The 13606-nt window shown below is 34.4% G+C and overlaps 1 long non-coding RNA gene across 4 annotated transcripts in view; it reads right to left on the bottom strand.

Moving 5' to 3' along the window:
- LOC127976154 (uncharacterized) overlaps nucleotides 1-13606 on the bottom strand; it is a 108059-nt gene that overhangs the window by 38679 nt on the left and 55774 nt on the right. For all 4 annotated transcript variants that reach the window (XR_008157743.1, XR_008157742.1, XR_008157740.1 and 1 more), the window contains exons 4-6: nucleotides 2058-2117; nucleotides 1846-1955; nucleotides 822-886 (exon numbers count right to left, since the gene is read on the bottom strand). This is a non-coding gene — a long non-coding RNA (uncharacterized LOC127976154). The remainder of the gene's footprint in view (nucleotides 1-821; nucleotides 887-1845; nucleotides 1956-2057; nucleotides 2118-13606) is intronic.

The following is a 13606-nucleotide window of genomic DNA, read 5'->3' on the forward strand; positions in this document are numbered from 1 at the left end:
TCCCACCGCAGCCCTCCAAGCCCTCACACCGAAACAATTCCCTCCTAGACTTCATAGTGCATGCAATAATGCAAATAATAGTCAGAAAAGAATAATCCCCCAGATTCTGGTGCTTCTTTGGGGTCAGAAACTTTCAGAAGAGCAACACATTACAGGGAGACAGGGAGACTCCACAATCCAAACACTGCATTTCACTGTTCTTCAGTCTCTCAAGTTACACTCTAGATGAGGAGCAAGAGTCCTGATGTCACTCTGCATGACATTACGCTGCTTCTGAATATGGTTTTCCTCACTCACGCTCGTTTTTCGGTGATATTGATGAGGGAGGGCTGTTCAAAGCAGATTCATGCCAAAGCTTCTGTCTGCATTTTGGTTAATGACTCTCGCTGATTGACTGTGGCGTACAAAATTACCCCTCAACTCCACTCGTCATGCATGGCTTCGTCCTTTAATGCAACAGCTAAATGGTAAAATGCTGTTGATGGGGGAAAATATTTGGAATATCTTACAAGATCAATCATATGGAAAGCATGCTAAACGGCAAAATATATGAGATAGAAGTAGAATACACCAACTAGGGTTGGGAATTCTTCTTCAGTAGAATCATTTTTTAGAATGTTCATGATGTTCCGAAACTATGTTTGAATTTTTGAATTTGAATTCTATCAAAGAATGGTTTGTTTGTCATGGTGATCAACATGCATCTGGTTTTCTGTCAGCAATGCATTCGATTCAACACTTGATCCATCGACTCTCAACTCTGAATCAGTTGCAGGCCATAAAATGGATGCAAATATTGGAAAATCCTCCACGTATCGTACCTGAATCCAGCAGATCTTCGATGGTTTTGAGGACTCTGGATTTGTAGTCTCTGAATTGCATGTACCTGAAAAAAAAACAACAACAACAGGTCTAGCGTTCGAACAGTCTACAAAACCGTCAAGTTAAATAAACTTAAATATGTACGTTTTGGGAGACTCCATTACTCAATTAAACTGAGGCAACGAGTTTACTCAATCAATTTAGTTCAGTCAACTTATTAGGTTTTTCAGTGGATCTAGCAAGTTAAGCAGTAACTTTAGCTGCCATGTTCTTTCTCTCAAAGGAAAACGATTGGGCCACTTCATCAAATACGTAAGTTGTCGTTTCAATAATCATCTCAAAATCACGTACCACAAGGATTTAAATTAACATATTTCACTAGTAGAAATCATGCAAAACAACTTTATATCAACATAATTTTAGTCACCGAACATAGTACACGAAGAAAAACTTGTAGTTCAGCAACCAAACAGACCAAAAGGACGATTTTTGTAACCCACCAATCAGTGCTTTTGTTGTCTTGTTGCTAGGCAGAATTCCTCCCATGGCCAATCACATTAAAGGAAGAACAGAGTGACGTTGATTTTTTTCCAAAGGATTACTCATGATTTTGAGCTCACAACACTTGAAATCTTAAGTTTATGCATTCTGAAGGTAAATTAGTTAAATTAACTCATATTTTTAAGTGACAGGGCCAAAATGCAAAATTTTAAGTAATGTTTAGTCAACATTACTTGATTTTTTAAGTCAAGGCAACATTAGGGTTTACAGTGTAGAACAATCTCCATCCATCCCAGAAAATGATCTTTTAGTTTCAATTCAGTTGTAAATAATACATATTGTTTCTAATTTAAAAGGCTGAATTGCCATCCATCTGTTACAGGTGTTGATGTAAGTATGATTCATTTTGGGGAATCAGTTGTTCATTTCAATTAACAGATTCAAAATATTTTGGGGAAAATGTGCGAAAAAACATAGATTGCTTATTTTTACATATAAATGAAACATATTTCATCTACTTACCCTCTTCACTGAAACACCATGTAAAATCATCAAAAAGCTCAAAAGGATGTTTCATTACATCACCTAGCCCTGCTTCTTGTCTTCTAACCAGTGATCGGAAAGCAAGAGAACTACAAAAGCAATAAAACAACTCAATAACCCAAGTGCTAGTTCATAAATATGAATGCTAATGATTTATGTTGCGGTAATGTCTCTTATTGGTGTGCTTTTACCTAGTCTTTCCTCATTAGAAAGATGATATCCTCTGGTGAAATGGCCCAGGCTTGATGGAGCTGCAGGAGCAAAGAAAGAGAGAAATGAAGACGATTCAATCAGCAAAGAAAGTGGGAGTATGTAACAATCAGCGCTTGCTAAGATGTTTTTAACATCAGCGCTTTGTAAGTCACTGATGCAGCATGAAGACCTTGAGGAAATGATAAGTGGATTCGTTTTTAAAGCAGGACTTGAGTCACTTTGAATGACATGAGCTTCAAGTCTTGTGCAAGAACGTCTAGCTGTGCTATTTCTGCCCAAAAATGTCCTTGAGTGCAATGCAAACAGAGAGAAATGCATCAAACAACAGATAAAAATGAACCAGGCACAGGAAAATATCTCGTGATGCTGCTCTGGATACGAAAACAAGACACACTGCCTAACTTATATGTTTTATGTGTCCCGGTTTAATGTAGAGACATAATGGACCTTTCTATCAGCCGGTGCATGAGAGGTTTACACAGGAATGTCTAAATCATATGCAACTAAATCTTTAAGCTCGTGAAGGACAAAAAAGCTGCAATGAAAAATGTCTGGTGAAGTGCTATAATTTCACTTTGGTGCCAAAAGAGGGAAAACAGCTCATCCATCATGGTGCAAATGATAGCCGTTCTTATGTAAATCAACATATCCCATGAACGCTCTAGAATTATGGCAAATCTCATGGAGGGACTCTAGTGTTAACTTACTGATATTTTTAAACCCGTCCTAACAAAAGAATCAAAAAGGAGGATCGAGTTCAACAAAGCTATTCTTTGTAAAACTGCTTTGGACGTGAATGTGAATAGTGCTATATAAATATACTGAACTGAACTGAAGTAAACCACAACTAATGATCTGTGACGTATATAATAACAAACTCACAAAAAGAGCACGGTTTGATTACTCGTAGAGCTGGTTTTCTGAGTTAAAAGATGATTTCATTTTGAGGACGTACTCGTACATGATACATGAACAAAATACAGTCTGAAAAATTGAAAGCAAATACCTTCATGTCATAAGCAGAACAGTTAAGCAGAATAAAAGATGATATTGGGAATATGAAAATATCTGAAATACAAAGATAATAAACTTGAGATTAATCTGAATCATAAAAAATCATTTATCTGAATAATTTTTAAATATATATATATGATAAAAAATATATAGTTCAGGCATTCATTTCTTTAGTTTCATGTAATGAAAATGTTTTTATTGTTTTGGTAAAAATATATTTTTATTTTCTCAAAATATAATTTCTTATTTCTTTTAATTTGAGTTCAAAATGGTAAGCTTAATTAATAAATAAGTAAAGATAAATATTTTTAAAATCCATTTAAATTATTTTTTATTCTATTTCGAAAATAAAATGCTTAAAGTAAATGTTGTTTTAGTTTTAGTTATTGATATCCCAAATAAATATTCTTTAAAAAAGCTTATTTCATTTTACTAAAAACATAAAAACATTTTTTTATTTCTTTCTTCTAATTTGAATGAATGAATGAGTGAATAAATAAGAATAAATAAATACATAAATAATGTATATAAATATTGGAATCAATTCAAAACTCTTGACTGCTTTAAATCATAATTTAAGCAGGTCTAACTTACTAAATGTTTTCATTAAAGCTATTCAGGAAAATAAAATGTGTGTGAAACCTTCATCTGTCTTGCTTCGTAAAGAGAAATGAGAGGAAAAACATTTGTCAAAGAAAACCATTGCGTTGTGTACAGAATTTATTTTTGCTTTATTGTCATTAAAATTAATGAACAATGAAAAATAGAATCCCATAATATCAACTCATATGCATTTTTTTATGCTTGCATTATAAATTTAAGATGAAAATGAACTGGAAAAAACAGAACTATATCAGCATGTGATCCTCAATAAAGAGCTCTTGTTGGTAAAACCACTGAAAGGCCCTTGAAATATCCTCGACTCTGGAGTGCGGAGCCAATTAAACTCACAGAAGCGACTAGAACTCGTCCAGAAAAGAAAAAGATGATATTCTTCATGAAGAGGCACAAACTTAATCCACCTTGAGACCTGAAATACACACAAGCAGTTCCCGGCGTCTGTAAACATTTGCTGGTCATAAATATATTTGCTCAGTGAGTGTGCGAGCGGGACGGACCCCACACATGCACACACAGGGCAAGCATTTACCGCCGAGCCACAAGATTTTAATATAGATCTCTCTGGCCTGGCATCACACCAAGGTCGACATACCGGCTGCCATGTCTGTCCCACCGTTTCACAGAGGAATGGTTTTTAATAGACAAAAATGGCTGTAAGTATGCAGAATCTCATCCCTCACTTTCCGCACAAATCCCAGCCAAAATTCCCATCATCCTCGGACAACCAGAACCACTTTCCTGAGGAATTATATATAGTATTCTGATATACAATGATACGTTAACAATTTTATGACTAAATCGATGTGATCTGCACTAGAAAACCAAGAGTATGATATATTTAAAATCAGTTATCTGTGGATAATTTTGGCAAAATGCATAGGTGCATAAGCTCAAATATAATATAATATAATATAATACAAATATCTAACCTTTCATTGAACTAAAACAATTGAAAATGGGGGGAAATCTCCTTATGAGATAAATGCTTTTCTCAAATACAAGTTGGACACAATTATTGGCACCCCTAGAAATTCTGATGAGTAAGATATCTGTGAAGTATATTCCAATTCATATTCACGATTTTGGGCATACCAGAGTGATATTATGAACATGAAGTTATCCAGCCATGGCTTCCTGTTTCACAGGAATATAAAAATGAGGGAAAACAGAGGCCAAATTCCATGAATCATACGCCACAGTGAGAAAAACCAAAGAATATATTTCTGTCGTGCAGAAAAAGATTATTGAGCTTCACAAATTAGAAGAAAAGTCCTGTTTCCACCATAATGGCAATAATTAAGAATTTCCAATCAACAGAAAATGTTAGGATAAAACCTGACCTGAACCTTATAGACAAGCAGTGTGGTGAACTGGAGAATGGCATCTACGCTAATATTAGTCTGTTTCTCTCTTATCTGAGGTCACCGTAGCCACCAGATCCAGTACGTATCCAGACCAGATGGTGGATCAGCACCTAGAAAGGACCTCTACTGCCCTGAAAGACAGCGGAGACCAGGACAACTAGAGCCCCAGATACAGATCCCCTGTAAAGACCTTGTCTCAGAGGAGCACCAGGACAAGACCACAGGAAACAGATGATTCTTCTGCACAATCTGACTTTGCTGCAGCCTGGAATTGAACTACTGGTTTCGTCTGGTCAGAGAAGAACTGCCCCCCCCCCCAACTGAGGCTGGTTTCTCCCAAGGGTTTTTTTCTCCATTCTGTCACCGATGGAGTTTCGGTTCCTTTCCGCTGTCGCCTCTGGCTTGCTTAGTTGGGGTCACTTCATCTTCAGCGATATCATTGACTTGATTACAAATAAATGCACAGACACTATTTAAACTGAACAGAGATGACATCACTGAATTCAGTGATGAACTGCCTTTAACTATCATTTATGCATTATTGACAATTATTGTTTTCCTAATGAATGTTGTTCAGTTGCTTTGACGCAATGTATTTTGTTTAAAGCGCTATATAAATAAAGGTGACTTTGACTTGACTTGCTCTTGTCGCTTATGACAGAACAGCTAATCATGATGATCTTGTCTTCAGAAAAGATTATTTCATTTGCTTATGTCAGAAACAGCAAATGTCTTTAAAAACTGGCTGTAGTTTTCACTTCATTGCATTGTTAGAATTTGTAAAAACAAACAAACAAAAAAACCTGACAACTGACACTGTTACATGTACACATACCAATGCTGATTTTTCCTCGCATATGGCTCTTGGCAAGTGTTTATTTTAGGCACTGCACACACACACACACACACATAAACCCATTTTAAGGAAAACTTTTGATTGATTTTGGCCCAAAAGTGGACAAACCATTTGGTCCCTTAAAAGTCTCACAGTACGGCTCTTTTCAGGCTTAACGAAGGTTTTTCCGTACCATTTGCAATCCCTGGCTCACAAAACTGTCTTCTGCAAAATATCAGATTAATTTTAGTAATTGCTCTAATTTTACAGGTTGATCAAAGCTAAATGAAGTCGGGTTATTCCATTCAGTCATGAATACTGGGATCTCTGTGGTCTTTTTCCAGCGAGGCTGTTGACAGTTTACTGCAGCGGCGAAGGACTGTTTTACCATTTCTGAGATGCCTGAGTTATCATACTGCAGCGGTATTCAGAAGATCGAGGGTGTTTTTACCCATCTCCATATTATCATTCATGGTTTCAATAGAAAAAAAAGGGAAAAAGAAAACAGGAGACGGAATCCAAAATGTAAACACAGACTTGGAGGGAGGGGCTGATGATGTTTTGATTGACAGCTGGCCTCAGGAAAAACCCTCCTTGTTTTGTAAAGAACACTTAAGAAGACTAATTGAAATCAAATGTATTGATATTCTTGTCAGCAAAATCTAATTTTCTGAAATTATTACCTCAACCTCATGACGGTAAGACCGGAAGCAAAACATAAGTTATGATCAAATAACAGAAATGAATATAAACAAAAATCAAAAGTCACAAAAAAAAAAATGCATCCAGAATGACTTGCAGTAATAGGAAACTGAGAGGGAAATTTGCTTAAAAGTCAAAATGTAAAAGTAATACAATAATATATATATATATATATATATATATATATATATATATATATATATATATATATATATATATATATATATATATATATATATATATATATATATATATATATATATTCATACTATTTTTTTATATATAATATAATTATATTCTGAATTGTGATATTTATATAGTAAATACAAATATTCAAATAATAAAATGAATTACAACAGAATTACAAAAAATTAAAAGTTAGCGTGATAAAATAATTACATCAGTACATAGCAGTGTTATTTTAGATATATTATTTTAGTTGTTGCTAATATTTGGAATTAAGATTATATTTTTTATTTATTTTTATTTATTTTGTTTAGATATTTTTTGTTTTCATTTTAATAAAAAAAATATATATATAATTGTGTTTTTGTAATTGGTATTATTCTGTATGTTTCCATATACATTAATGATAAAAACAATATAATTTTTCATAAAAAAAATATAATTAAAAACAATATATTATATTATATTATATTATATTATATTATATTAAACTAATAAATAGTTTTAAAACAGGTTGATTTTATTTACATAATATAATTTCTTTTTTTCTTCTTTTTCTTTTAATTTGCTGTGACGTGTGATCTGGATGTGTTTTCATGTGATTTATCCTATCATCAAAACAATTCTCCTATGTTGCTCTCCAATAAATATTAAAAAAAAAATTATTAAGTGGTTTTAGTTTGAGTTACTTTCAGTTTAGAACTTAATCTTAAACTACATGAAAATGAGATTCATTAAGTTTTAAGTATGAAGATATATATTTAAGGTTTTAACAATAACAAACAGCCCCGATTAACACTCCTTTAAAAAGCAGATTTTATTTGCTCAAAATGTAATTTTACTTCATTTTTTAAATTTGAACTAAGACCTGAAAGTAAATGTTATCACCAAACATCTTAAGTTCTTCAATTTTATCATCACAGGAGAAAAAAACAGCTCAGATATTATGCAAAGCATCTTTTGTGTTTCAAAACAAAACAGCTTCATGCATTGGGAACGACATGAAGGTGAGCAAATGAAGTCCAGTTCAGAAATATGATGCATCATGCTGTACAAAAACAGGTTTGCATATGAGAGCAGAGACTGAAAGAGCCAGTGCCAGCGACTCCAGAGACAGATTCCTGGCCTGAGGAAAGCACACAGGTCTTGTTCCTTAATTAGACGAATCAGTTTTAATTACAACACATTTTCAGGCGACGCTGGCCTCGGCGCTCTCTGCTTCATGTCACATTACAGTGCCGGAGGAAAAGGGCCGGCTTTCATGCAACAGAACGGCAGAAGTCAAATAAACAAGGCTGCTGGAGATAATTTCCTCTCTTCTGTAACAGCGGCGCTCTGAAACCAAATCCATTATTTGATTACACTGGAAAAGGTAACAGGAAGAGCCGGGAGAATTCCACTCACAGCGTCCTTGTAAAGATCAATTACACCATTTCCTTCGAAAGACGACGAAATAAAACACGCAGTGATATATTCAGAACTCAGACAGGCAGATTTCACCTTCCTTAAGCGGGAAACCTCACGGAGAATCGAATATGAAGGCTGAACAACGTCACTGAAGAACTGCAGAGGTGAGGATATACGCAAAAAACTGTCAAGAACACGCCTGGCTCATAGTTTCCACAAGTGGAAAGGGTTAAATAAAGGAAAGCATTCATGCAAAATGACAAGCAAGCACATCTGACCCAATTTTTACCCCAAAACAAGAGAAAATAAAATGTGAAGAAAATAATTATTTAACTATGTAATAATGCGTGTGTGTTAAACTGTAAAACATTGAAAGAGTTTCATACTGCATGTGTATTGGGATTGCTTTATTCTCTGTGTAGTCAAGACTTCTGCATATATGATTATAAGATTAATATAAGACAAAAGTACAGAATATATAAGCTGTTTCAACACATGCATGTTTTAATAAATACAAATGACATTTTTGTCTCGTGTGCAAAAACTCTACTGGTCGCCTCTATTGGCTTTTCTGCTAACTCTAATCTCGTCTTATAGTTTTGTTGCTGGTCAGAGGTTTGCATCTTGCTTCTGTAATTCTGTGTCAAAGTCTCCTGCGGACTGTAGATCAGCATCAGCTCAGCTTTCTGGAGGTTGTTGCTGATTTTACAGACATGTACAGTATTTTAGGGTTCATTTTCACAGCTTTTATGATTCGTCTGTCAGGTCGTTGTTGTCTACTGATGTCTCTGAACTCTTGATTTCTCAATGCCTCTTTGCTCTAATCGACTTCCTCTTTTCTTTTAGCGTCCAAATGACTTGCTTTTCTCTCAAAGTCAGCTCCTCCTCGTCTTCATCCTGGTTTGTGTGTGTCGTCATCGAATGCAAAGACTCAGAACACAGAAGCAATGGATATAACTGATACGACACATGCCCTGTTTTTAATATCTGAAGAAAGAATGCAGCAGGACATTACACAGCTGATCATAACGTTGTGATGATCTTGTGTGTATAAGTGCTGATCTTCTTAGCTGATAAAACATCTTTGTGTTGAATCACCCAATAATAAAATATGACATTTCTCTTATATTCATATTTGTATCATATTTATAGTTTTCTTGACTCCACATCGAACAGAGCTATTTTGTCTTTACTGTCCCGATACTCATGGAGGACACTGTATATAACATTTATCAATGACAATGCAAACAAAAAATATTATATTATAATAGTTATTACAGGGTAACTATGCACTATTATAGTTTTTATTACTTTATTCAATTGTTTTTGTTACTTTAAATGTATTTTAATTTTACTTTTACTTTGTTTTATTTAATTTTAGATTTTATTTACTTATTTATTTGACTTTTTCATGATTTATATAGTTTTTTATTAATTTTATTTATTAGTTTTAGATTGTTTAGATTATATAAGTATTTTATATTTTATTTTACTTCAGTTTATTAAAAATGTCTTTTGTTTTGAGTTATTAAAATGAATAATTTTAGCTTTAGTTATAGCCCTGGTAAATGGCCCCCAAAATAGTCCAAAAGATTAATTTATGTAAAATAAAATGCCTTTTTATTTTATTTTTTTTGGGTGAACTGTGACTTGGACATGTTTTTGTGTGATTCTCCCAATCATCAATATAACTCTTAACTGCTGGTGTCTAAGAAACCGTTTCTTCTGATTCATAACAACGAGAAATCAGAGGAAAAACATTCGATTTTTTGAAAAACACAAGACACACTGTTTCGCTCGTGTTTTGATGCTGCGGTTTAATGCTGATGTTTGGCAGGGAACTTTATCAATGTTTGCTGAAACTCAGAGTCCCTGTGAGACGGGAGGTCGATAAGTGTTTCCCATTTGCATCAAAAACAGTTTCAGGTCTTTAGATACGGCTCGGGTCCTTCAGTGTACGTCTGTGGGACTTTACACCCCATTTTATCATCCAGCAGGTGAAAACCTTACCATTATTGTGCCAAAAGTCAATCCTTAAAGGAACAATTCATGCAAAAGTGAAAATCCTGTCATCATTTGTGACCCTGAAGCACAAAAGCAGTCATAAGTGGCCTGGGATTATTTACAGCAATATTTTACAAAACACTGTATGGGTCAAAATTCTTCTTATTATAATTTTTTTAAATCCAGGAAATAAGATCATGTTCCATGAAGATATTTAGTAAATTTCCTACCATAAATATATCAAAACATAATTTTTGATTAGTAATATGCATCGCTACGAACTTCATTTGCAAACCTTTAAAAGCGATTTCTCAATGTAAGTAAAGGATAAAAGTTTCAATTAAAGCTTAACTGTCCCTTTAAGATTCAGGCTTCGAGCTCTTCTCTGGTCCCAAATGACATTAAACAAGCTTCATCATGCAGAACGTGAACTTACTGTACACAAACCACATCATGACGGACTGAAAACACCACATTACACAATCCGGCCGCAGCCGGGAGGTCTCAGTTTTGGGTTCTGCGACGGTGTGAATAAGTAAACGTGTTGTCAACGGACGATGCTGCAACGACTTATTTCTAAGAACGATGAGACCACACATTCCTACAAGCCTCGCTCCCCCTGGAAAAACTCCACCGGGGACATTTATTTAAACAAAACACTTTGCCAATTTGTCCTCCCTGCTCTAGCCCAGAGAAGCTAATTGAGTCGGGCACCGAACGCTTCTGACATATGTCAGCGTGAAGCACCTGGACTGGAGACGGCAGCCGTACTTCCACATCCCGACCCCAAACATCCGGGGGCTTGGGGACAGGGCTGAGTCTGGCTCTGGCAGACGGCTGTGTGCGGATGAATGGACGTCTCTTACATTAAACGCGCTGGAGCTGATTCGGAGTCCGCAAAGCAAACAGTGTCAACAAATGCAATAAAAACGGTAACTAGGCAAACAGAATAAGAAAACAAAAACAGCTCTGGGTAGTTTAGCTCGCTGAGGGTTTTCTGGCAGGACACATGGATCTACATCCTTTTCTGGACCTCTTATGTCCACTTCTTACCTGAAACGAAACAACGTTTCACTGAAGTAGATTTCATTTTATTTTTAACAGAGCAAACTGACTGGTAGACCTCCTGTCTTTATTTAAAACAGACGGATCAATCTCACCTGCCATATTTCACCCCAAAATCTAAAATTTTGCACATTTTCCCCCAATTCGTATCACTTTTATCTCCTTAATATTTGAATATATTTAATATAAATACAAAATTAATACACACAATATTTAATTATAATGAATATAATAAATTCATATTGTTATTATTACAATTAAATGAAAAAAATATTAATCTTATTTATTATTTTTTACAAAAACACATTGTTTTTACAAAACGAATATAATCCAGTTAAAGTAAATTAGTTATTAGTTAGTTAATAATATATAAAATACTAAAATACTTTTAATGTAATAAGATTAATCTATTATATTAATTGTGTTCAATGTATAAATATGACATATTAAATAGTATTCTTTTGTATTATTTAATGATAAATATTATTATTTTTTGTATTATATAAATATATATATATATATATATATATATATAGAGAGAGAGAGAGAGAGAGAGAGAGAGAGAGAGAGAGAGAGAGAGAGAGATGGATGGATGGATGGATGGATGGATGGATGGATGGAAGGATGGATGAATGGATGAATGAATGGATAGACGATGGATGGATGGAAGGATAGATGGATGGATGGACGGATAGACGATGGATGGATGGATGGATGGATGGATGGATGGATGGATAGATAGATAGATAGATAGATAGATAGATAGATAGATAGATAGATAGATAGATAGATAGATAGATAAAAATTTGCCTTGAAAGTAATTATGTTTTAAAAGTAATTCATATTATAACTTAAAAAGTAATACATATATAGCTCATGCATAAAACTTTAATGAATATATTTTGGGGGTGAAATGTGACCTGGATGTTGAAAAGGTATGAAATGAAGTCAAAATGTCTTCTAAAGTATGTACAGGAACATCAGGGGGGAAAGATTTCCCTCGTCTGAGAGAGCAGAATAAATCTGTGAACTTGACTTGAGCAGCTGGCCACCGGTCATTAAACTGATTTGTACACTGGACTCGTGAATGTATTCATTAGAAGCACAGACCTGGGCAATTTTCACATGCACTGATCAGATTTACAACGGTGGTCCGTACTGAAGCGATCGCAGAGAAAAACTGCTGTCGTTGCTAGAGACAAGACCCTGGAGACTGATAGAGAGACTGGAATCAGAGACGCTCCTGGGGAATAAAGGCCTGCCAACATCTGCACCTGGTGCTACAGGAAAACACCGCGTGAACGCTGTTTCACACGTCAGGAGAAACGTCAAGGCTTGTAACAGGCACGATCGCTTATTCTGCAACTAGTCTTTCAGTTAGAGGACGCTGACGCTGGATTAACCCACGATTTCCCACGAAGATTACAGAACCTAAACGAATCAGTCTCTTCCGGAAAATTCAATACTAATAAACACATGAAAAGTTTAAAGCACACTAATTATCTTCTTAACACTTGCATCTTAATAAACCCTCTGGTGTTCAGTCATTTTTTTGAACAAATGATGATGATACTTATTTACTTATTCAGTGTTATGAAACTTGGTAAAGGTTTTGGCACTTGCTATGCAAACATAAAAAAAAAATATGGACATGATTCAAAAAGATCAAATGAGTCAAAAAAACTAAAAGGGTCACACCTGTATTGTTCACGGTCAAAAATTACAGCATTGTAAAGGAATAGGAAACAAATTGCATCTAGTGGAAACGTTTGGTACTGCACCCAAAAAAAATCTTGGCGAAAGCAATTTTTTTTGAGAATTCAACCACAAATTTGGAAAACAACTGGTTTAGATTTTTTGGCTTTGAATTTTTTGCAGTTTTAGAGTAAAACAAATGTAAAAAAATCTATACATTTTTATAAAATATTAAAATAGTATTTTTTGCACATTTTTTCATAAAAATACATAACTTTTTAAGTTTCACTTTATAAACTTTTTTAACTCCGGCAATAATCTGCAAAGTGTCTTCTTTAAAAAGAGACCAAACTTAAGTCTGAGCTTCAAAGCATTCAAGATCTACCACAGTTTAAGTTGGAAATTGACCAAAATGACCAAAAAGTGGTTAACATTCATTTCATTGAAAAATGTAATTTTTGACTGCCATGCAAACAACACCAGAGGGTTAATAAAGTGTCTGAGTCTGATCAGAACACATTTATTAAAGTCTTCTCTAAGAAATGTGTTTATAAAGGGATAGTTCACCCAAAAAAGAACATCTTGCCATCATTTACTCACCATCGAGTTGTTTCAAAGAAGATCATTTGAAGAA

The sequence above is a fragment of the Carassius gibelio genome, chromosome B17 (genome assembly GCF_023724105.1).
Source record: "Carassius gibelio isolate Cgi1373 ecotype wild population from Czech Republic chromosome B17, carGib1.2-hapl.c, whole genome shotgun sequence".
Lineage (NCBI taxonomy): Eukaryota > Metazoa > Chordata > Actinopteri > Cypriniformes > Cyprinidae > Carassius > Carassius gibelio.